Source organism: Salmo salar, chromosome 16 (genome assembly GCF_965601325.2).
Source record: "Salmo salar chromosome 16, fSalSal1, whole genome shotgun sequence".
Taxonomy (NCBI): Eukaryota; Metazoa; Chordata; class Actinopteri; order Salmoniformes; family Salmonidae; genus Salmo; species Salmo salar.
In genome coordinates, this window is record NC_138306.1 from 77,292,274 (window position 1) to 77,315,326 (window position 23,053).

Here is a 23,053-nt window from a genome sequence, read left to right on the forward strand (position 1 = left end):
GAGAGAGAGACCACAAAACTGAGACTGAGGTTGACTCAAGACTCTTCACAAGCAGTGCACCCCACATTCATATACTCTGTATGTTTGCCTGCTCCGACACAAATTGACCCTGATTCTACAAATGACCTTTGAGCTCAATCATAGTGTAATTAATAGAGCATGAGTTAACTCACAAGCAAACTAGAAAAGGGCATACATATGTTACACAAGGCACACAAATCGTAGCTGTTTTCTCTTTGGTTGGCCACGTTTGCTGTTGAAGATAAGAGATGAGTGACGCAACATTGTATTCTGTTATGAGGAGCCAAGAGAAGTGTCAGTCAGAGGATCCAGTCCATTCTACATTCTGAACCCACTAAAGAGACTTTTCATTAGGAAAATAGCTGCAGTGAACTACTCACTTAAAGCAAATCAGCACCCTCAAATAGCACCGATATGCCCCCTCAATCACCGTTGACCTCCCACCTCTAACCTTTTAGACGGTCTATGTTGTGCCTTAAGGATGTCCTATGTATCCTCAATACCATGAGGACATCACAGAAGGAAACCCCATATGAAGAACTCCATCTACTTTAATGACTCAGGCAGAACCGTCTCCTGCATGACTGAGCCTGTCACTAAAATCATCATTCTACTTCTAATAGATTGGAATGCTGGATTCAAAATGGCCTGCTGCCAGTAAGTAAGGGCCACAGTGGACAGCAGAGAAGTACATGTTGATATTAGATATTCAAGGTGAACTTGTGTTGCTGTTGGAAAATAAAAGAAACAAATATACTTGTTGTTGTACCAAAGTGGCCAGAGACAGAATTGCACCCCCCCAGTTGTCAGATCTTCCTTTGAAAAAGAAACTCTTACATGGGGGACAATGAATATAGAACAGAATAGAAAACAATGTGTTGTAGATGCAGGACACTGAGATATGAGCAGCAGTTCTGGTCTCATCTGACGCTAACTAGGCTTTTGTTGCAGTGTGATTGGAGGGGGGGGGGGGGGTGGGGGGGAGGTGGGGAGGGGGCGTCTGTGGTGCTGAGCGAACGGCCTTCCTCTCCTCTACCCGGCTGTGACAGTACACTCTAGAGCTGTCACTCTAGATCAGCCGCCCCCGCGCTGAGACCTCAGCCTACATCACAGTCAAAACAGGGGCGACCACTCACTCCCTCGTACTGAGTAGTGCCCTCACCAGGCCAGGCGACACTGGAGAGAAGAGAGGGATGGGGCATGGGTGGTCCCAAAAACACTTGTCATTGTCCCCTAATAAGAATCCAATCACAAAATGGGGTCGTAAAATGTGCCATTGCCTACGATGGGATAGAGAATGTAGACCCCGTTTTGCGTTGTAGCATACCATGTTGTACTGTGGCTGTGGTGGTAAAAGAAGAGCGTGCGGTCGGCCATCTTAGATTCCCCACAAATGTACATGAGATCACAGCTTGTCACTAAGTCAAGGCTCCGCTGAATGAGCATGCATGGAGTTACAGATCACAGTCATGTTAAATGGGTCGAGTGTAAACACATGATTTTTATCATTCTGAAATTCTATAATGTAATTTTTGATTGTAGTATTTTTACTTCCTTGATAGATTACAATGATATTTAGTTTTCTAAATTCCAATACAAATATTAATTTGATAATTTCAACAACAAAAAAATAGTGCCAGCCTTCGGTATTATTACTTGAGATGTCGATTATGCAACATTTGAACAATTATGTGATCTTTTAAAACCTGTCCTAACCATTACGGAGGAAACGTACATTCCAACGATTTGGTGCTTCCTTAGTTCAATCCCACTGTTCACATGAATTAGTGATAATGCCAAATGACACGTTGACTGTTCATACAGACCAAGAACACCACCAAGAGAGCTAATGTGATAGTGAGGATGATTGGGATAATGGTCGTGCGGACTAGATACATCCATCTCATGGGCGATCAGGTTCCGTTACCATTCAGTGTGGACAAGGTCAGCGGAACCTATCGCAATAGAACTACGCCACTTCTGATCTGCAAAACATCACAATGTCATTAGAACCCACCTTAAAGGAACAATTAACCGATAATTCTATTAAGCAATTAGCCCGAATGTATACGATCACGAGTCAATAGCAGGGTTGCAACGAACCAACAAGCTAACCGGCGATTCTCAAGGGAATACAGAAATACTTTCACAGCACACACATGGGGTCGCAACACCCTTTGTATTTGCCTAATGAAGGACACACTAAGAGCAACGGCTAAAACAATGGAGTCAGATCGATGTCCACTGTATTACAAAACAAAGGGGTTTCAAATAACGATGGGATTGAGATAATAAACTCGCAACATGTCAACGGCTGCTGTTCCCGCACCGCTTAACGATAACTCTACAGACATTCATTAATTATTGAAGACATTTCCCAACTCAACATTGGCCAATATCTCCTGCTGCCAGTTTAAAGCCAGGAGACTACCCATGAAGCCTTTTTTTACAAATAGTCCAACACTAGCCTACTGTACGTGCATATGATAAAGTCAATTGCACTATTTTACATTTCCACCATATATGTTTATACAAATAAATACATATTTGAATAGTAACAATATGACCATTGGACTCATCAGAGGCCTTCCTCAAACCTGATCTAGAAGCTGAAAAATAGGCATTACCTTCGTGCAGCGTAAAACAGATGGCCACCACTTTCGACGTTTCGCAAAAGATTAAAAAAACACAGAATGAAAATGATTTTTTCCCTCTCCCGTTTGCTATGCCCAGTCTGAATCGGGATATCTGATTGGTTGGAAAGGCCAAATCACATGCGCGAGACAGAGAACCCGTGACCCCTCTCTAAATAAAATGACGAAATGAAACAGCCTTGCATCCTAGCCGAACAATTTGTGGCAGTGTGATACCCTGACTACACTGACGATGTTGTGGTCTACTGTAAATAGGCTGTATGATGAGGCAGGATGGGGTCACCCCCCCCCCCTCCCCGACCCCAAAACGGAACAAAGGGGGTGCCTAGTGAGGCACGCTGGCATTGGGGCATGTCTACGGAGGCGGGGTGTCAAAGTCTGCATAGCCACCCCCAGGCACTTGCCTGTTCTGTAGGTCAATTGTTCACCCACCAACTCACCAACCCACAAACCCACCAACCCACCAACCCACCAACTCACCAACCCACCAACCCACAAACCCACCAACCCACCAACCCACCAACTCACCAACTCACCAACCCACCAACTCACCAACCCACCAACTCACCAACTCACCAACCCACAAACCCACCAACCCACCAACCCACCAACTCACCAACCCACAAACCCACCAACCCACCAACCCACCAACCCACCGCCTTCTTCTCTAGCTGATCACAAACACAACACCCCAGATACAACAACCGCCACGGAACGCCAGCACAGACCCACAGACCCCCAACGTCTGTGACAAGGGACTACCAGGGTTAGTGGTTGGTTTGTGGGTTGGGGTGTTGGTCTGTGTGCCCTGGAGGATGAGGCTGGTAGAGGGATGGCGATGCAGAGGTCAAAGCCCAAACCCCACATCACATGTCTGTCATAACATCCAGCCGCCCTCGAACCAACATGGCTCCTCCCGGCTGGCTTTTAATCTGCATGTGTGTGTGTGTGTGTGTGTGTGTGTGTGTGTGTGTGTGTGTGTGTGTGTGTGTGTGTGTGTGTGTGTGTGTGTGTGTGTGTGTGTGTGTGTGTGTGTGTGTGTGTGTGTGTGTGTGTGTGTGTGTGGAATTACAGGGAGCTTTAGAGGCATCCCATCCAGATTATCCAATCCAGCTAAAATCCAACCCTGTGCCTGATGGACAGTTGTGCAGGGACCCCAGCAGCACAGACAGAATGTAGGGTTTAGGGGGTGGAGGGTTTGAGGGGGGTGGTGTGGGCGACGGGGGTACAGGCATTGGATTAGTGGCAACACAAACAATGAGGAGTGTGTCCCACCTAAAATTCAATTGTTCAGAGGGAAGCAAGAAGCATATCTTGGTTTATATATGTTCTCTTAAACACTCAACATCTATCTATCTATCCCCCCCAAAAAACGCAGAATGATCCCCACAGCCGCCCTGATCCCCACACGCCTGTCGATTGGCCCGTGGGAGAATACTACAAACAGAGCATTAAATTTGCTCCACATTGAATCACAAGAGGCTGAGAGAGGCACAGTGTCACATGGAATCTGCTTTATATTCAAATAACGCTGTTGGCTCTCCTTCAAAAGCAAGAGTACATGGTGGCAGCCCCACAGACACAGACTTGAACTTTACCGTTTTTCCTCAAGTTATTACCATGTAAGGCCTTGTCCACATAGTTTTAGACAGCGTCCTCTCAATGTCTCCTTCCCTTAGGGCCCACTGATCTGAAAGGACTTGATAGGTGAAAGTGATATTGTGGAACTGGGAAACCTGTCCCAGTCGTTGCACCTATCAGTGCTCATGAAGGAAAGGAAATAAGGAAAGAAATACATTTGAGAGTATTGGGACGTGGCCAATGTATTCCTCCATATCCCAAAGCAGTCACAGTGCATGTTTTACAATAAACATATACAAACCCCTATAGCAACCACACCTACTAATTATGCACTTGAGATGGCAAGGATATCTACATCTCAAGTCCATGCAAAAGATCCAGAGTGAGTCTTATAGAAGGCCTCTTTACCTAGTAGTATTCATATGTTCAGGCAGTGCACAGTATCTTACCGGTTCAGATGAAGGGAAAGTTCCAGAGGAGGAGATGGAGGTTCAGTTTGGGACCAGACAAACATGGAGGATAACGGACACTCTGAGGTATGGGCTGGCTGGCCTGCTTCTATATGTAAACTTGCCCTCATAGCCTCCAGCAAGGTGACCAGCCCAGCCCAGCCCAACCCAGACTAGCCCTCGGTGGGAGAAGCACCCTCCCCATAGCCACCCCAGTCCCCTGTCAGGAACAGGCAGGCCTGATGGAGGCAGAAGGGCGTGAAGGAGAGAGGGAGCGAGGGAGAGAGGGAGCGAAGGAGAGAGGGATCAGGAGGAACAGTCGATCCCGCCAGTGATTGTTGACTGAAGGAGGCGGGGCTGGTACCAAATAATGAGTGTTGTGTGTGTGTGTGTGTGTGTGTGTGTGTGTGTGTGTGTGTGTGTGTGTGTGGGGGGGGGGGGGGGGGGGGGGGTCACAAAAGGGACTTTTTGGGGAAGTGATTATCTAAGCACTTCCCCTGACCCAATGAACATTTTATATCAATACTCAATACTTTTTATACAACCAACTGACGTATCCTGGGCTGCAGGATCATTAAAAACGTCATTATTGATTGCAGAGAAGCCACAAGCCACATGCATTGTCTACAGTACCTAATAGACACTGAATAAGATTTGTCTTACAACACACTTTACAGCCAGGCAGAATGGTGCTTTAACAAGTTTAACAAGGGCCCAGTTTTTCTAAAGTTATCTATCTGGATTTCGCCTATTGGATAGGATTAAATGCATAGAAATAGAATGAATAGGACGGACGTATCATTGACTTGAATGGGGACTCCCGCTCTATTCATTCTATTTCTAGGCATTTTATATTGCTGCGCATCGCTTTTGAAAAACTGGGCCCTGATGTCCGGTTTTGATCATAGAATAGAGTCGTGTAATCTTTGACCATCTTATCATCCAAATGATCAGCATTATACGCCCGTGGGGATAAGAGTGCACGGCACTTCCTTCTGTCTCAGTCAAAACAACAGACCTCCTCCGCCAGGCAGCTTCCTCTCCCCTTCTAAAAGCCTCAACTTCCCTTCTGTGCCCCCACAGCCCCATAATCCACAACAACAATCCCAGCCCCTAATGGAAAATATGGCCTGACCCTCTCCACTGATGTGGTCAATGCAGCCAGTAATGGGTCCACATTGCCTTGCAGCTAAAACCAATAATGAATGGGGTGAATGTCTGAAATGGAACTTTAACCGTGTTGGTCTGTCTCTTTTGTCACATCACAGTATGTGGTCTTCCTTTAGTAATGCCAGCGTCCGTATATACAGAGGAATAGTCCTTTCAACTTCTAATCAAACGCAACATTCACTGACGCTATTCACCTCCTCAATAGATTGTTGTTTTTGCGACATCATTTCTCAACGCGTGATTTGTAGACTTGTCAGTGTTCTATAAGACATTATAAACAGGGTGGTTCGAGCCCTGAATGCTGATTGGCTGACAGCCATGGTATATCAGACCGTATACCACTGGTATGACAAAACATTTATTTGTAATGCTCTAACTACATGGGTAACCAGTTTATAGTAGCAATAAGTCACCTCAGGGGTTTGTGGTAAATGGCCAATATACCACGGCTAAGGGCTGTACGCAGGCACTCCGCGTTGCGTTGGGCACAAGACCAGCCCTTAGCCGTGGTATATTGGCTATATACCACACACCCCTTCGGCATTATTGCTTACACAACATATCCTATACAGTACAAGTTACACTAATCCAATCAAATGACCAAATTGATGGAAAATCCATCAGATTCCATGGTTAGGATTAGTGATGACATCAGACATGTGTGTAATACAGGTTAGTGCTATGTGATGACAGACATGTAGGTTATACAGGTTAGTGCTATGCAATGACATCAGACATGTGGGTAATACAGGTTAGTGCTATGCAATGACATCAGACATGTGGGTTATACAGGTTAGTGCTATGTGATGACATCAGACATGTGGGTTATACAGGTTAGTGCTATGTGATGACATCAGACATGTGGGTTATACAGGTTAGTGCTATGCAATGACATCAGACATGTAGGTAATACAGGTCAGTGCTATGTGATGACATCAGACATGTGGGTTATACAGGTTAGTGCTATGTGATGACATCAGACATGTGGGTTATACAGGTTAGTGCTATGTGATGACATCAGACATGTGGGTAATACAGGTTAGTGCTACGTGATGACATCAGACATGTAGGTTATACAGGTTAGTGCTATGCGATGACTTCAGACATGTTGCAAAATCTGCAAAATCTGGACCCATACAAATCAGCCGGGCTAGACAATCTGGACCCTCTCTTTGTAAAATTATCTGCCGAAATTGTTGCAACCCCTATTACTAGCCTGTTCAACCTCTCTTTCGTATCGTCTGAGATTCCCAAATATTGGAAAGCTGCCGCGGTCATCCCCCTCTTCAAAGGGGGTGACACTCTAGACCCAAACTGCTACAGACCTATATTTATCCTACCCTGTCTTTCTAAGGTCTTTGAAAGCCAAGTTAACAAACAGATTACCGACCATTTCAAATCCCACCGTACCTTCTCCGCTATGCAATCTGGTTTCAGAGCTGGTCATGGGTGCACCTCAGCCACGCTCAAGGTCCTAAACGACATCATAACCGCCACCGATAAGAGACATTACTGTGCAGCCGTATTCATCGACCTGGCCAAGGCTTTCGACTCTGTCAATCACCACATTCTTATTGGCAGACTCGACAGCCTTGGTTTCTCAAATGATTGCCTCGCCTGGTTTACCAACTACTTCTCTGATAGAGTTCAGTGTGTCAAATCGGAGGGCCTGTTGTTCGAGCCTCTGGCAGTCTCTATGGGGGTGCCACAGGGTTCAATTCTCGGGCCGACTCTCTTCTCTGTATACCTCAATGATGTTGCTCTTGCTGTTGGTGATTCTCTGATCCACCTCTACGCAGACGACACCATTTTGTATACTTTTGGCCCTTCTTTGGACACTGTGTTAACTAACCTCCAGATGAGCTTCAATGCCATACAACTCTCCTTCCGTGGCCTCCAACTGCTCTTAAACGCAAGTAAAACTAAATGCATGCTATTCAATCGATCGCTGCTCGCACCTGCTCGCCCGTCCAGCATCACTACTCTAGACGGCTCTGACTTAGAATACGTGGACAACTACAAATACCTGGGTGTCTGGTTAGACTGTAAACTCTCCTTCCAGACTCACATTAAGCATCTCCAATCCAAATTTAATCTAGAATCGGCTTCCTATATCGCAACAAAGCATCCTTCACTCATGCTGCCAAACATACCCTCGTAAAACTGACCATCCTACCGATCCTCGACTTTGGTGATGTCATCTATAAAATAGCCTCCAACACTCTACTCAACAAACTGGATGCAGTCTATCACAGTGCCATCCGTTTTGTCACCAAAGCCCCATACACTACCCACCATTGCGACCTGTACGCTCTCGTTGGTTGGCCCTCGCTTCATACTCGTCGCCAAACCCACTGGCTACAGGTTATCTACAAGTCTCTGCTAGATAAAGCCCTGCCTTATCTCAGCTCACTGGTTACCATAGCTGTACCCACTCGTAGCACGCGCTCCAGCAGGTATATCTCACTGGTCACCCCCAAAGCCAATTCCTCCTTTGGTCGTCTTTCCTTCCAGTTCTCTGCTACCAATGACTGGAACGACCTGCAAAAATCTCTGAAGCTGGAGACTCATATCTCCCTCACTAGCTTTAAGCACCAGCTGTCAGAGCAGGTCACAGATCACTGCACCTGTACATAGCCCATCTGTAAACAGGCCATCTATCTACCTACCTCATCCCCATTCTGTATTTATTTATTTATCTTGCTCCTTTGCACCCCAGTATCTCTACTTGCACATTCATCTTCTGCACATCTACCATTCCAGTGTTTAATTGCTATATTGTAATTACTTCGCCACCATGGCCTATTTATTGCCTTAACTTACCTCATTTTCACTCACTGTATACAGACTTTTTGTTTTCTTTTGTTCAACTGTATTATTGACTGTATGTTTTGTTTATTCCATGTGTAATTCTGTGTTGTTGTATGTGTCGAATTGCTATGCTTTATCTTGGCCAGGTCGCAGTTGCAAATGAGAACTTGTTCTCAACTAGCCTACCTGGTTAAATAAAGGTGAAATAAATAAGAAAATGTGGGTAATACAGGTTAGTGCTATGTGATGACATCAGACATGTGGGTTATACAGGTTAGTGCTATGCGATGACATCAGACATGTGGGTTATACAGGTTAGTGCTATGTGATGACATCAGACATGTGGGTTATACAGGTTAGTGCTATGTGATGACATCAGGCATGTGGGTTATACAGGTTAGTGCTATGTGATGACATCAGACATGTGGGTTATACAGGTTAGTGCTATGTGATGACATCAGGCATGTGGGTTATATAGGTTAGTGCTATGTGATGACATCAGGCATGTGGGTTATACAGGTTAGTGCTATGTGATGACATCAGACATGTAGGTTATACAGGTTAATGCTATGTGATGACATCAGACATGTAGGTTATACAGGTTAGTGCTATGCAATGACATCAGACACGTGGGTTATACAGGTTAGTGCTATGTGATGACATCAGACATGTGGGTTATACAGGTTAGTGCTATGTGATGACATCAGACATGTGGGTTATACAGGTTAGTGCTACGTGATGACATCAGACATGTGGGTTATACAGGTTAGTGCTATGTGATGACATCAGACATTATACAGGCCACACGCAGCATGCTGTGGTGGTATCAAATGAGTAAATTCCCTCCTGTCTAGTGAGCGTCACCATGGATACAGGACAGGGATTATACACCGCCAGAGTACTGCATCACCATGGATACAGGACAGGGATTATAACCAGCCAGAGTACTGCACCACCATGGATACAGGACAGAGATTATAACCAGCCAGAATACTGCACCACCATGGATACAGGACAGAGATTATAACCAGCTAGAGTACTGCACCACCATGGATACAGGACAGAGATTATAACCAGCCAGAGTACTGCACCACCATGGATACAGGACAGAGATTATAACCAGCTAGAGTACTGCATCACCATGGATACAGGACAAGGATTATAACCAGCCAGAGTACTGCACCACCATGGATACAGGACAGAGATTATAACCAGCCAGAGTACTGCACCACCATGGATACAGGACAGAGATTATAACCAGCTAGAGTACTGCACCACCATGGATACAGGACAGGGATTATACACCGCCAGAGTACTGCATCACCATGGATACAGGACAAGGATTATTACCAGCCAGAGTACTGCACCACCATGGATACAGGACAGAGATTATAACCAGCCAGAGTACTGCACCACCATGGATACAGGACAGGGATTATAACCAGCCAGAGTACTGCACCACCATGGATACAGGACAGAGATTATAACCAGCCAGAGTACTGCACCACCATGGATACAGGACAGGGATTATAACCAGCCAGAGTACTGCACCACCATGGATACAGGACAGAGATTATAACCAGCCAGAGTACTGCACCACCATGGATACAGGACAGGGATTATAACCAGCCAGAGTACTGCACCACCATGGATACAGGACAGGGATTATAACCAGCCAGAGTACTGCACCACCATGGATACAGGACAGGGATTATACACCGCCAGAGTACTGCACCACCATGGATACAGGACAGGGATTATAACCAGCCAGAGTACTGCACCACCATGGATACAGGACAGGGATTATAACCAGCCAGAGTACTGCACCACCATGGATACAGGACAGGGATTATAATCAGCCAGAGCACTGAAGGGTGCAGCTAGTGGAAGCACAAGTGGTAGTCTGTAATATCTGTCTCTTCCATTAAGGCTTTACACAGGGCACAGAAGAGAGAGGGGACTTTGTCTCCCTTTGTGTTTAGATGGATAAAGCTACATGTACCATGCTCTAGGGTCTCTCTCTCTCTGTGTTCTACTCTCTCCTTTCCCTCCTCTCTCTCTCTCTTTTCTCCTCCCTCTCTCTCTTTGACTGCCTTCTCGTAAGGTATCTGAAGCATACATCGCTTGTTTTGAGATGATTACTGACTGTGTACATTTTGCTGGTAGTTGCGAGAGATGTATGTGTGCCTGTTTATACCTGCGCTGTTGATGCAGGGGGCAATAGAAACTATTTATCTCATACTGCCGATACATTAGTGTGATATAAATTGAACTTGACCACGCCAGTTGAACTGGCACCCAGAGCAACTCACCCACATGTACAGAGGGAGGTGGCATGTTCTCTCATAGCTTGGTTACAGGGACGACTATACAAACACTGTAGAATACATCACAAAAGGGCCCAAGTAAGAGGCTTCTAATTATACTGTATGTATCACCATTTACCACCCACTTGTGTGGCACATTGAGCCCTTACACCTTGGAGACTGGGACACATTTTTATCCCTGACAAGTAGGCTACAGACCACACACACAGACACCAAATGCACAAGAAATGACACACAAATGCCTGGACTTGCACACTCCTGCACTGATTGGCTGTAAGCTAAAGCTGCCAGTGTGGCAGAGCCAGTTGCGTTGACAAAGGACACAAGTTACCCTGGGTGTCAGAGGGAGAGTGGCCTTAGCCCCAAGTGTGTGTGTGTGTGTGTGTGTGTGTGTGTGTGTGTGTGTGTGTGTGTGTGTGTGTGTGTGTGTGTGTGTGTGTGTGTGTGTGTGTGTGTGTGTGTGTGTGTGTGTGTGTGTGTGTGTGTTGACAGTGACACAACAAGCAGACAGAGGCGAGAGGCAAAGAAAGTCACCAGACCCTCAGAGATGGCCCTTTGCAACCCTGGCACTACACATTAAACTCCGCAACAGCTTGGGTGTAGGCCTTGGGTGTAGGCCTATGGACTGCACTGGACATCTTTAGTTAAGCATAGACTTAATGTGCTTTTAAAAACTAAAGAGGCGTGGGTAGGGTAGGGCAGGGGAGGGAGGGCAGGGTAGGGTGGGGCAGGGTAGGGTAGGGCGGGGGAGGGAGGGCAGGGGAGGGCAGGGGAGGGCAGGGGAGGGAGAGAGGGCAGGGCAGGGCAGGGTAGGGTAGGGCAGGGGAGGGAGGGCAGGGTAGGGAGGGCAGGGCAGGGCAGGGCAGGGCAGGGCAGGGCAGGGCAGGGCAGGGGAGGGGAGGGAGGGCAGGGCAGGGGAGGGAGGGTAGGGCAGAGGAGGGAGGGAGGGCAGGGCAGGGCAGGGCAGGGAGGGCAGGGCAGGGTTGGGAGGGCAGGGCAGGGAGGGAGGGAGGGAGGGCAGGGGAGGGAGGGAGGGCAGGGGAGGGCAGGGCAGGGCAGGGCAGGGCAGGGCAGCGCAGGGCAGGGAGGGAGGGATTTCAGGGCAGGGCGGGAGGGCAGGGCAGGGCAGGGCAGGGCAGGGCAGGGCAGGGCAGGGCAGGGCAGGGCAGGGCAGGGCAGGGAGGGACTTACCACAGACAAGCTGGACCACTGGGATCAGGACATGGGCAGTAGTTGTGTTTGGAGGAGGGGGAGCTAGGTGACTGACAAACTGGTTCAGATCATCAGCTCCAGCAGGACCAGCATCAACCCATTCTAGAGAGAGGAAAACATAAGTACCATTAAGAATACATTTCAAACCGTTAACACGTTTTTTAAAATTCCAGATATATTTCAATATACATGACTGAAATACAGTACTATAAAATAGTGCATTTCAGCCCACGTGAAAAAATGCTTCAGTTTACTAGAGAGTACTACAGTACTTACTATATCATTTTGTAGTAAACTATACTACTGAAGTTTTTTTTACTTTGTATTTTACCTTTATTTAACTAGGCAAGTCAGTTAAGAACAAATTCTTATTTTCAATGACGGCCTAGGAACAGTGGGTTAACTGCCTTGTTCAGGGGCAGAATGACAGATTTTGTAGTTTGTCAGCTTGGGATTTGATTTTGCAACCTTTCCAATTACTAGTTCAACACTCTAACCACACGCTGCCGCCCCAAGTACGCCTCGATCATGTGTAGTATTACTATATCATTATGTAGTACATCGTAGAATACGATTGGAAAATACTACAGTATACTATAGTCAGCAAAATCATTACAGTAAATACTACATTAACGTCTGCAAAAAAACTAGAGTTTTTAAACTATAGTAATACTAAAGTAATTAATTTGCACACAGTATAACCTGCCCATTCCCCTCCCCCATATCTCAATTTGTGCCAACCATAAGTAAGAAACCTACATGCCAAGAATAGACCATATATAGTGTTTCTTACAGGTTATAGACAAGAGCAGAAGTGATGAACTATCCGTTCAGAACCACTCCTACCTTCCTACAGGTTATGGGACATCTAATCTTTTAGTATTTCTCCAGTAGGTGAAAGCCTCCACTTCTAGGTCAAAGATAATAAAACTGGGGCCCGAAATCAGCTCTGGCATTTCTAACATTGGCCTATATTTTTCCTTGAGGCCCCCATGAAGGCCCATTTTTTTTCTTGAGGCCCCACAATGGCCCATTTTATTCCTTGAGGCCCCCTAGATTATTCAGATAAAGATAATTTTGCGCAACAAACCCAAGTTAGACAGGCCCATTGGGCTAAAACTGGACCAGCCCATCTGACATTTGCCCGAAATGCCAGATGGTCAGTCCGCCCCTGGCTAAAAGGCAGAACAAACACCATATGTGGACCTACACCATTAGTGTATGCTTAAATGGCTTTCATCATTAGTAAACTCAACAAAAACTCAAATTAGTAGCATTCTCTTCTGCTGCAGCTGAAAATAACAGCCTCCTTATATTGTGTGAAAAAGTGTATGTGTGTATTTGTGTGTGTGTGTGTGTGTGCGTGTGTGTGTGTGTGTGTGTGTGTGTGTGTGTGTGTGTGTGTGTGTGTGTGTGTGTGTGTGTGTGTGTGTGTGTGTGTGTGTGTGTGTGTGTGTGTGTGTGTGTGTGTGTGTGTGCGCGCGTGTGCGTGTGTTGATTATCAGCCTAATGGGTAATGTCAGAAGATCATGCTGTTCTTACCAAAGAGGGGTCCAGGAAATCTCCTTGCTGTTCTCCTCCATGTCATGGGACCCTGTCTTATCCCACATTCCAGAATACCATGGAAGATTCCACCTCTCCACTTCTGATCCACCCGGGGACTAGAGAAAGAGTAAAACATTTGCAGGCAGGGGTTAACTGTGAGTTTTGATTGAACATTGACTATCCCAGTCAACTGCTTTCCCATGATTATTTCTGATTTCACGTATTGGAGCCCATGTTCCACTGAAACGCTTTAGATAGAATTGACCATAATATAGATGGTGACGTTGTCTCTAGATCTTGATTAGATAGTCGGCTAGACAGTGGGAGGTCAGCGGATGTCGTCAACATCAATGGCACGTAACGCGATGATAACCTGCCACTCTGAGGGTGGTTTAGGACAAGTCGTGTGTGTTCAATGTGCTTGGCCTGCCAAAGGAAAGTAGTCATTTTACCACTGTGGCTGCTGTTTCAACAGGATAACAGTGCCCTCTGTTGGTCGCTGTGTTCAAATACAACTCACTGTTGAACTGAGGACAGAAAAGCTCCGAATGCAATATTCTATTACATCAGAACGCTTCTTAGCAAAGACTACCAGGATGAATCAGACTGTTTCATTTTTTATGACTTCTAAAAGGAAATCCCGTGCTGTCTTCTGCCCCTTCCCACTTTCACCACCTTAAAGGGGCAATCTGCAGTTGCTACATACAGTTGAAGTCAGAAGTTTACATACACTTAGGTTGGAGTCATTAAAACTTGTTTTTCAACCACTCCACAAACGTTTTTGTTAACAAACTATAGTTTTGGCAAGTCAGTTAGGACATCTACTTTGTGCATGACACAAGTAATTTTTCCAACAACTGTTTACAGACAGATTATTTCACTTATAATTCACTGTACCACAATTCCAGTGGGTCAGAAGTGTACATACACTAAGTTGACTGTGCCTTTAAACAGCTTGGAAAAGTCCAGAAAATGATGTCATGGCATTAGAAGCTTCTGATAGGCTAATTGACATCATTTGAGTCAATCGGAGGTGTACCTGTGGATGTATTTCAAGGCCTACCTTCAAACTCAGTGCCTCTTTGCTTGACATCATGGGAAAATCAAAAGAAATCAGCCAAGAAAAATAATTGTAGACCTCCACAAGTCTGGTTCATCCTTGGGAGCAATTTCCAAACGACTGAAGGTACCACGTTCATCTGTTCAAATAATAGTACACAAGTATAAACACCATGGGACCACGCAGCTGTTATACTGCTCAGGAAGGAGACGCGTTCTGTCTCCTAGAGATGAACGTACTTTGGTGCGAAAAGTGAAAATCAATCCCAGAACAACAGTAAAGGACCTTGTGAAGATGCTGGAGGAAACAGGTACAAAAGTATCTATATCCACAGTAAAACGAGTCCTATATCGACATAACCTGAAAGGCCGCTCAGCAAGGAAGAAGCCACTTCTCCAAAACCGCCATAAAAAAGCCAGACTACGGTTTGCAACTGCACATGGGGACAAAGATCGTACTTTTTGGAGAAATGTCCTCTGGTCTGATGAAACAAAAATAAAACAGTTTGGTCATAATGACCATCATTATGTTTGGAGGAAAAGGGGGGAGGCTTGCAAGCCGAAGAACACCATCCCAACCATGAAGCACGGGGGTGGCAGCATCATGTTGTTGGGGTGCTTTGCTGCAGGAGGGACTGATGCACTTCACAAAATAGATGGCATCATGAGGAAAGAAAATGATGTGGATATATTGAAGCAACATCTCAAGACATCAGTCAGGATGTTAAAGCTTGGTCGCAAATGGGTCTTCCAAATGGACAATGACCCCAAGCATACTTCCAAAGTTGTGGCAAAATGGCTTAAGGACAACAAAGTCAAGTTATTGGAGTGGCAATCACAAAGCCCTGACCTCAATCCTATAGAAAATGTGTGGGCAGAACTGAAAAAGCGTGTGCGAGCAAGGGGTCCTACAAACCTGACTCAGTTACACCAGCTCTGTCAGGAGGAATTGGCCAAAATTCACCAAAATTATTGACACGTTTGACCCAAGTTAAACAGTTTAAAGGCAATGCTACCAAATACTAATTGAGTGTATGTAAACTTCTGACCCACTGGGAATGTGATGAAAGAAATGAAAGCTGAAATAAATCATTCTCTCTACTATTATTCTGACATTTCACATTCTTAAAATAAAGTGGTGATCCTAACTGACCTTTTACTAGGATTAAATGTCAGGAATTGTGAAAAACTGAGTTTAAATGTATTTGGCTAAGGTGTATGTAAACGTCCGACTTCAACTGTACATTTGTGGACTTATAAATGTATGATACAGTATGTACCCATTGATTCTTGAATAACAAAACTTATAGATTCTTTATTTGCTTAGTTCATCTACCATACTCCATCAGAACCCCAAAATATAAACTTGTTTTACTCCAATGTTTGTAAACATTGTACCTGTAAACAAACAGTGCATAGCCTCAAAACATGGTTAAAACTATCATTTTGATATCTTGGTTGGTCGATCCTTGCATCCATATCTCTGTCTATGAATTTGAAAGTGGTAACATTTCTCCAGGCACATCCCTCAGACTTTTACCAAACAGAAGTGGGGAAAACGCTTAATTATTTCAACTGTGGATTGCCCCTTTAAAGTAATCATCTACCTCTTTATTTCATCCCTCCATTTTCTCCCTCTTTCAACCTCTTGCTGAGACAAATATCACTGCTCTCTAATTGTACGTTGCTTTGACATCAGCACCGTAAAGGCCACTAGTAAGAGTATATTAGTGATGATAATAACCATGTTGGTTTAAGTACTGAAATGATGGCCGTTAGTATGTGTAACTTTACCCTGTTAACCACACAGTCATAAGGGCTGCAGTATAACTTGACTCTGTTAAACCTCCAGGGCTTTCTGACAACAACAGTCACAAGGGCTGCGGTATGACATGACCCTGTTAAACCTCCAGGGCTTTCTGACAACAACAGTCACAAGGGCTGCGGTATAACTTGACCCTGTTAAACCTCCAGGGCTTTCTGACAACAACAGTCACAAGGGCTGCGGTATAACTTGACCCTGTTAAACCTCCAGGGCTTTCTGACAACAACAGTCACAAGGGCTGCGGTATCAACCAAAATGCAATGCTTTGAAATGAGATTGAGTTCCATAAGACTGAATAGTGTGAATAACATGATTTCCATGTCAGTCTGAGGCGAATGCCCTGTTCCAGTCAACTCAGCTAATTCTATAATACAGTCAGAAATACACCTGCTCAAAGAGAGTGCTGAGATGTCTGCCTTCGTCTCTGATCCTATTCTACATCTATATGTGTGTATAGTTAATATGTACTGTAGCTAACCTGGAAGTGCAGATGGTTTGCACAAGGTTGTATCAACAACGACTTTGCCATGTGCGTGTCAACCGAGACGGCCAGACAATCCGTTCTCTCCAGAAATGCTTGTGTACCAAACAGGGAGAGACAACGCTTGCATAGACACATGACAAAACAGCATCACGGATCAGATGAAGACAAATTCTATTTTACACATCCTCGTCCCCTGAGTATTCTATGCTTCGTACTCATCCTTACCCCCCTCCTTCCCAAAGAGAGAGAGAGATCAGGAAGAGTGGCTCGGCTTACTGTAAGAAGCTGCATTGACAATCATCACTTGCTCTTTCAACTCCGTGTGCTGCACCTGCAGACGCTTAAAAGGAAATGTGTCTAAAGGAAACAGTGAGCTCACAGCGAGCCGTCTATAATCCTCCCGTCAACATCATAAAACTGACTAATGGTTGTCAAACCAGCTTATGGAGGGAAGGAGGGAGAGAGAGAGAGAGAGAGAGAGAGAGAGAGAGAGAGAGAAAGAGAGAGATAGAGAGATGAGAAAGAGAGAGGAAGAGAGAGAAAGACAAACAGAGAGAGAGAGAGAGAGAGAGAGAGAGAGAGTGAGAGAGAGAGAGAGAGAGAGAGAGATTGTTTTTTTCTGAGACAAAAATATCTATATTTCCCAGGCCATAACTCTACTCTGTGTGGCCAGTGAACAGAGAGAGGACTCAGGTTTCTCTCTCAGGCCTGAGTATCACTTACACTACATCCTGTTATGAGTTATGGTGCAAAGGGGTGCAGGAGGACTTAGAATAGAATACAGCCTAATGAGCCTATTGAACACAGAGGTGTGGTAATGAGAAGCTACTGTATCATCCCTAACGTCCATCAATGGGTAAGTAAAGTCCTTCCTTCCTTGTTGTTGACAGGACAATACACATTTATCAACATGCCATCCTACTGTACACAAGAAGGTGCTAGCACACACACACACACACAAACACTTACACGTCAAATCTGTCAAAATGTCCTCCAAATTCCATACGGCTGCATTTTCTGTTCCATTTGGGGCCCTGAGTTCTCTAAGCCATCATCATCAGTTTTCCTCCTTACACCTGATAAAAACAGCTCATGTCAGCTCCTTGTTGTAGAGCCATATGGGAGTAAATAGAACTGCCAAAAACCTGAGGCATGTACACAGCAGGTATACTTCAGAGCTACAGTACTATGGATGCATAGAGCAGATACTGAACATAGATTACAACATAATACGGCTCCACTGCAATAACGTGCACACTTCACAGAGTTATTATGACAATTGAACTATCCTTATGATTTCAATAAATGTCACATTATTGAGCTGCATTTCCCACACTTGTTAAAAAACATGAATCCATCCTATTCAGAGGTTGACCATGGAACAATAAGACAGGTTCTGGATCTTTAATGTCTTTTGAACTCTGCAGCAGAGTGTCCTACTGTACAGACAGAGGGTTGCTGAGAAGTGAAGAATACAACGTTAATAGCACTATGGCGAACCGTTTCGTCTCTCGACTTTTCAAGCCATAGAGACCGCATCCTTGTGTTCTTACTCCAAACAACAGTTGTTGGATTGTTAACAAAGACGTGTGAAGCTTGTAAGGAAAAAAAATGTCAACATTTATTTGACTCTGTTTGTTTCTAGTACAAATAGCTACGCATCTAATAAAACAAGATGCCATGAGAATATTTGTACAATCCCCACCAGTTGATATATGTTTGAAATTGGTCGAGATGACCCCAACAAACCGGTATCACATGCAGGTCACAGTAGTTACAATGTGCCGGTTCTAACTGGCTAGTAAAAGCACAGTCGTACAGGGGCGGAAATCCCGGGGGGGGACGGGGGGGACACGACCCCCCCCATCCTGGGAAAAATATGATTTGTCCCCCCCAATATATCACTGAAACATAACTATGTAATTTAAATAATATTAATAATACGCAATGAAAGCAATTGTGCTGATTATAGATACTTAATAGCGCGTTTTTAAGTTTCAAAAGATTGCGACCCCCCCACCCTTTGCCTCACAATGGTTTGATCCACTGCCAGTTCCTTAGCTTGCTAGGTAACAGAGAGGTCGTATCTACTGTCTGAAAGGCACTCAATCCACGTAACTGACGTGAGGTTAATCCAGTCAATCGCGCACACACACTAGCTGAATATGCAGAGCTAGCGCGCAAATATTAACTATTAAGCTAGCTAGTACCTATTCCATTTATGTGGCCTCGTCAAAGATGGAATCAGCACGCAGATGATGTAAGTTAGTGCTTCAAAGTCCCTGTGATAAGGTTAGCGATAAACTGAAATCCAAACTGGACAGAACTACACTCTCTTCTACCATTGTCTTAAATATATTTAATGGTCTCGTTGCAAAAGCTAAATTGTCGCAAGGGAACTTTTATTTATTTATTTTATTTCACCTTTATTTAACCCGGGTAGCAAAGATTATAGCAAACACCACTGAAACTGAATTGGTGCTCGCTAGCTTTGCAAATTCAGCTATTGTTGGAAGCCAGCCAATATGAAACAAACGATTACAATTACAAAAGGTTGCAGCATATGTTGTGTAAATGGTGAACTCATACAGCTGTCAACTCTTGTCATTTTAAGCCATTTCACATTTGCTAGCTACCTTTTAGATCGAAGCCCAAATAGAATGATTGAAGATGATAGAAGCCCATCTCCTACTGTAAATAACCTACACACTGTGTGTGTGTGTGTAGCCAGCCAGCCAGGTAGAAAAACGGCAGAAAAATAAAAGACGGACATCAGAGTATTTTTCAATACACCAAAACGCATAGTAAGAACCCTAGTAGCCTAATATCTCAAAGACTAGTTGATAAAATGTTCATAAGAAAGAAATGAAATTCTAATGGAAATGTTTCACAATGATGTCATTAGGCAGAGCAGGCAACAGATGGCACACAGACAGCAGAGTTGGGGACAGATATGCAGGGACAGACTGGCAGAGACAGGGAGTCTCAGGTAAGTTTGTTGAGTCTTTGTTTGGCAACATTATGAAAGGTTCTCAATTTTTTTAACTTGTAAAATAGGAACATAATTGGAAAATGCCATGGATACCCCCACTCTCAACTTAAACTGGTGACTGAACTAAGATTTGTTAAAGGCAATGGTATTGCTGTTGTGATTAGTTGTGTAGTTTTGGGTACCGGTAGTTAGGAGTAGGGCAAACACCTTATTTCTTTGGTTCCTCAATATACATTTACCATATTACAATGTAGGCTATGTGTTACAGCACTACTTTTGGTGTCCCCCTCAGGAATTGCTCTTGAGAAAATTTCATGTAATTGTCCCCTCCAACATTGATATCAGATTTTCGCCCCTGCAGTCGTATGTATACAGAAAAATATTTATTTGAGGGACTACATAAACACACTCAGCCCTCCCTCCAAACTAGATTCAAAACAGGAAGTCCAACCAGACAGCCAGCAGAGCACATCCTATCCATCCTCAGTACCAGTCAGCATGCCTTCCCTCTAAACCCTGTTTACAGTTGGGAATGCAGTGAGGCCATGGCTTTGATTCAATTTGGCAGGTAATTACACTATCTGGTAAGGCAATTATCCTGTATGCAACATAATTCCATTTGCTAGCTAATGGTGCTCCCGCAACCTCCACAGTACAGGAGACAATGCATTTCTAAGAGGGGAAATAGGGATACCGTTTTGTACCTACTGTTGGAGCATCTGTGGGCTAATTAGGTCAAAGCCTATGACAACAACAGCCTAAAAGAACAACAAAACACGAGTCAGTCTGGTACAAACAACCACCACTGCACCCAAGCATGAATTAACTTTTTATTTTAAACTTTCAAATGAGGTGACACTGCCATGCCCAGAGAGCAGGATACCAAAAAAGAGGAGAGCGATAAGGGAGCTCTTTTAGACTGAGCTTAGTCTGGGTAGATGAAATCCATGTGGCCTTGCTGGCTGATTTTAATCCCCTGCTTCTTTCTCTCCCTCCCTGCCTCTCTCTGAGCAGACTCAGCAGAGCCATGGTCTGCATGCAGGAAGAAGGCCCAGGCAAGCAGGCGTCTCTGAACAGCAGCCAAGGAGGAAAAGGGAAGAGAGCTCCTCAGGATCACTGGCTGTATGTAATGCCAACTGTCTTGAATATCTCTGACCTGACAGCACTTGATTAGAAAACAGCAATGTGGTGTAAACTTATCCAGGGTGGTAATTCATCAGACGTCGGAAATTAGAGGAAGCTAGATAAAGTCCCTTTCTGAATAGGAAAGAGTGGTGCTTACCTTGACCTGGGAGAGGGAGGGATGGAGAGATGAGGAGAGTCAAAGGGATGGAGAGTAGAGGGTCCAGGCAGGGAAGGGGTCTGGGTAGGTCCCAATGGGGTAGTCCAAGAGAGGGAACGAGGGAGGAGTAGAGAGGAGAGGAAGGACAGGGAACAGGGAGACGGAGGTGAAACGTAAACGCTACTCTCTCCCTTTCTCTCTCTCACACACACACACCCAAACACACACTCACACAGCCTACAGACAGGAACTAACACAAGCAGTTACTCCCAGGATGGGAGAGAGAGTGTCTTACCCATCCACAGACACTCAAACACAGAGAGCAAGAGTAAAAACCGGCCCACTCTCTCCTACTGGCCCAATGAGAGGCAGCTGTAAAACTGCATGACCAATGAGAGACGTTGAAGGCAGGGCCAATAAGTGCAATGACTCATCCAGCCAATCAGATATATTGCCTTTGGACTCTTAGAACCTCCCTCTCTCTTAATGACAGATTTAGGAAGGTGCACCTAGCCTGTGTGAGTGATTTAAGACCCTGACCTGGGACACATTAGAGTGATTAGATTCTGATGCACCTAAACCAGTGTGATAACACAATAGGCAGCATGCTCCCCTACAACACTAGCTGAGATCCAGTCAGGTGTTGTACTGCATGCTACAGTCATTCTCATGTACGGCTACCCTCTTAAAGGAGGTTACGCATGACATGTTGCATTATTTCTGAAAACAGAACACACGCAGTCGTGCACACACAGACACACACACAGGAATGCATGCATACACACGTACAGAGTTGATTGTTAAAGAGGGAGGAGAGGTGAAACCTCTGATTCAGCAGTATTTCAGCCCTCTAATAAAACACCGCTGACAGGCTGTGCTGTAGAGGATGTGCCTCCTCTATACTGGACAGGAGATGGCTATAAAAGATTCATAGAAAATGGGAGGGGAAAGATGGGCACAGAGGGGAAATATTACCAGCTGCGATGAAATGAGTGTGGGTCGCTGTGAATAATATACAGGATATTGCCACAGTCGAACCAAGGTAACAGGAAAATATTGTGGAAATGATGTCCTAGGACTTATATCCCTATCTGTCCGATTCCTTATAACCACTGCTCTAAAAGAGATGGATAGTTCCTAGTTGAAAGCACAGAATACATTCATGGGTGAAAGTGATACAGCAGAATGGCCGCCACCGTATGCATGCATGCTATCCTTTCACATTAGGGTCTGGTTCTCAAAGGAGGTGACGGAAGGAAGTGTTTCGTCTGGGAAAAAGCACTAGACGCAGACAGGTCTTGGTTAGAAAAGGAAAGGTTGGATGGATCCAGAATTTGCAGTGAGGCCTTCCAACAGCTATGACTGTGATGTCCATGAAATCAAGGCACACTGTTGGACTGCCTTAGGATAACTGCATGACAACCAAATCCCCAGATATGTGTTTATTGGGTTCAGTTGAGGGCACAGAAGATATCTCATGACTGGCTAAATCGCATAACATTTAAAGTGCTGTGCCATTAAAGTGCTCTCCATGTAGCCTGAGACAGTTTCTTACTTAAAACCAACCACATGATAATCAAATTTGTCATGCCATACTTGGAGAACTATTTATACGTATAGTAAACATGTTATAAATACCCT

At 44.8% G+C, this 23,053-nt stretch overlaps 1 protein-coding gene across 14 annotated transcripts in view; it reads right to left on the reverse strand.

Moving 5' to 3' along the window:
- Positions 1-21,713, reverse strand: part of LOC106574709 (poly(rC)-binding protein 3) — a 37,148-nt gene extending 15,435 nt beyond the window's left edge. For 4 of the 14 annotated variants that reach the window (XM_045697892.2, XM_045697891.2, XM_045697881.2 and 1 more), the window contains exon 1: positions 2,649-2,890. The gene's annotated coding sequence lies outside the window, so the exon portion shown is untranslated. Of the gene's footprint in view, positions 1-2,648; positions 2,893-12,204; positions 12,328-13,767; positions 13,887-21,412 lie in introns of those variants that run through there. The other 10 variants (XM_045697895.2, XM_045697894.2, XM_045697887.2 and 7 more) reach the window with 5 other exon arrangements.
- Between the last annotated feature and the right edge of the window lie 1,340 nt (positions 21,714-23,053).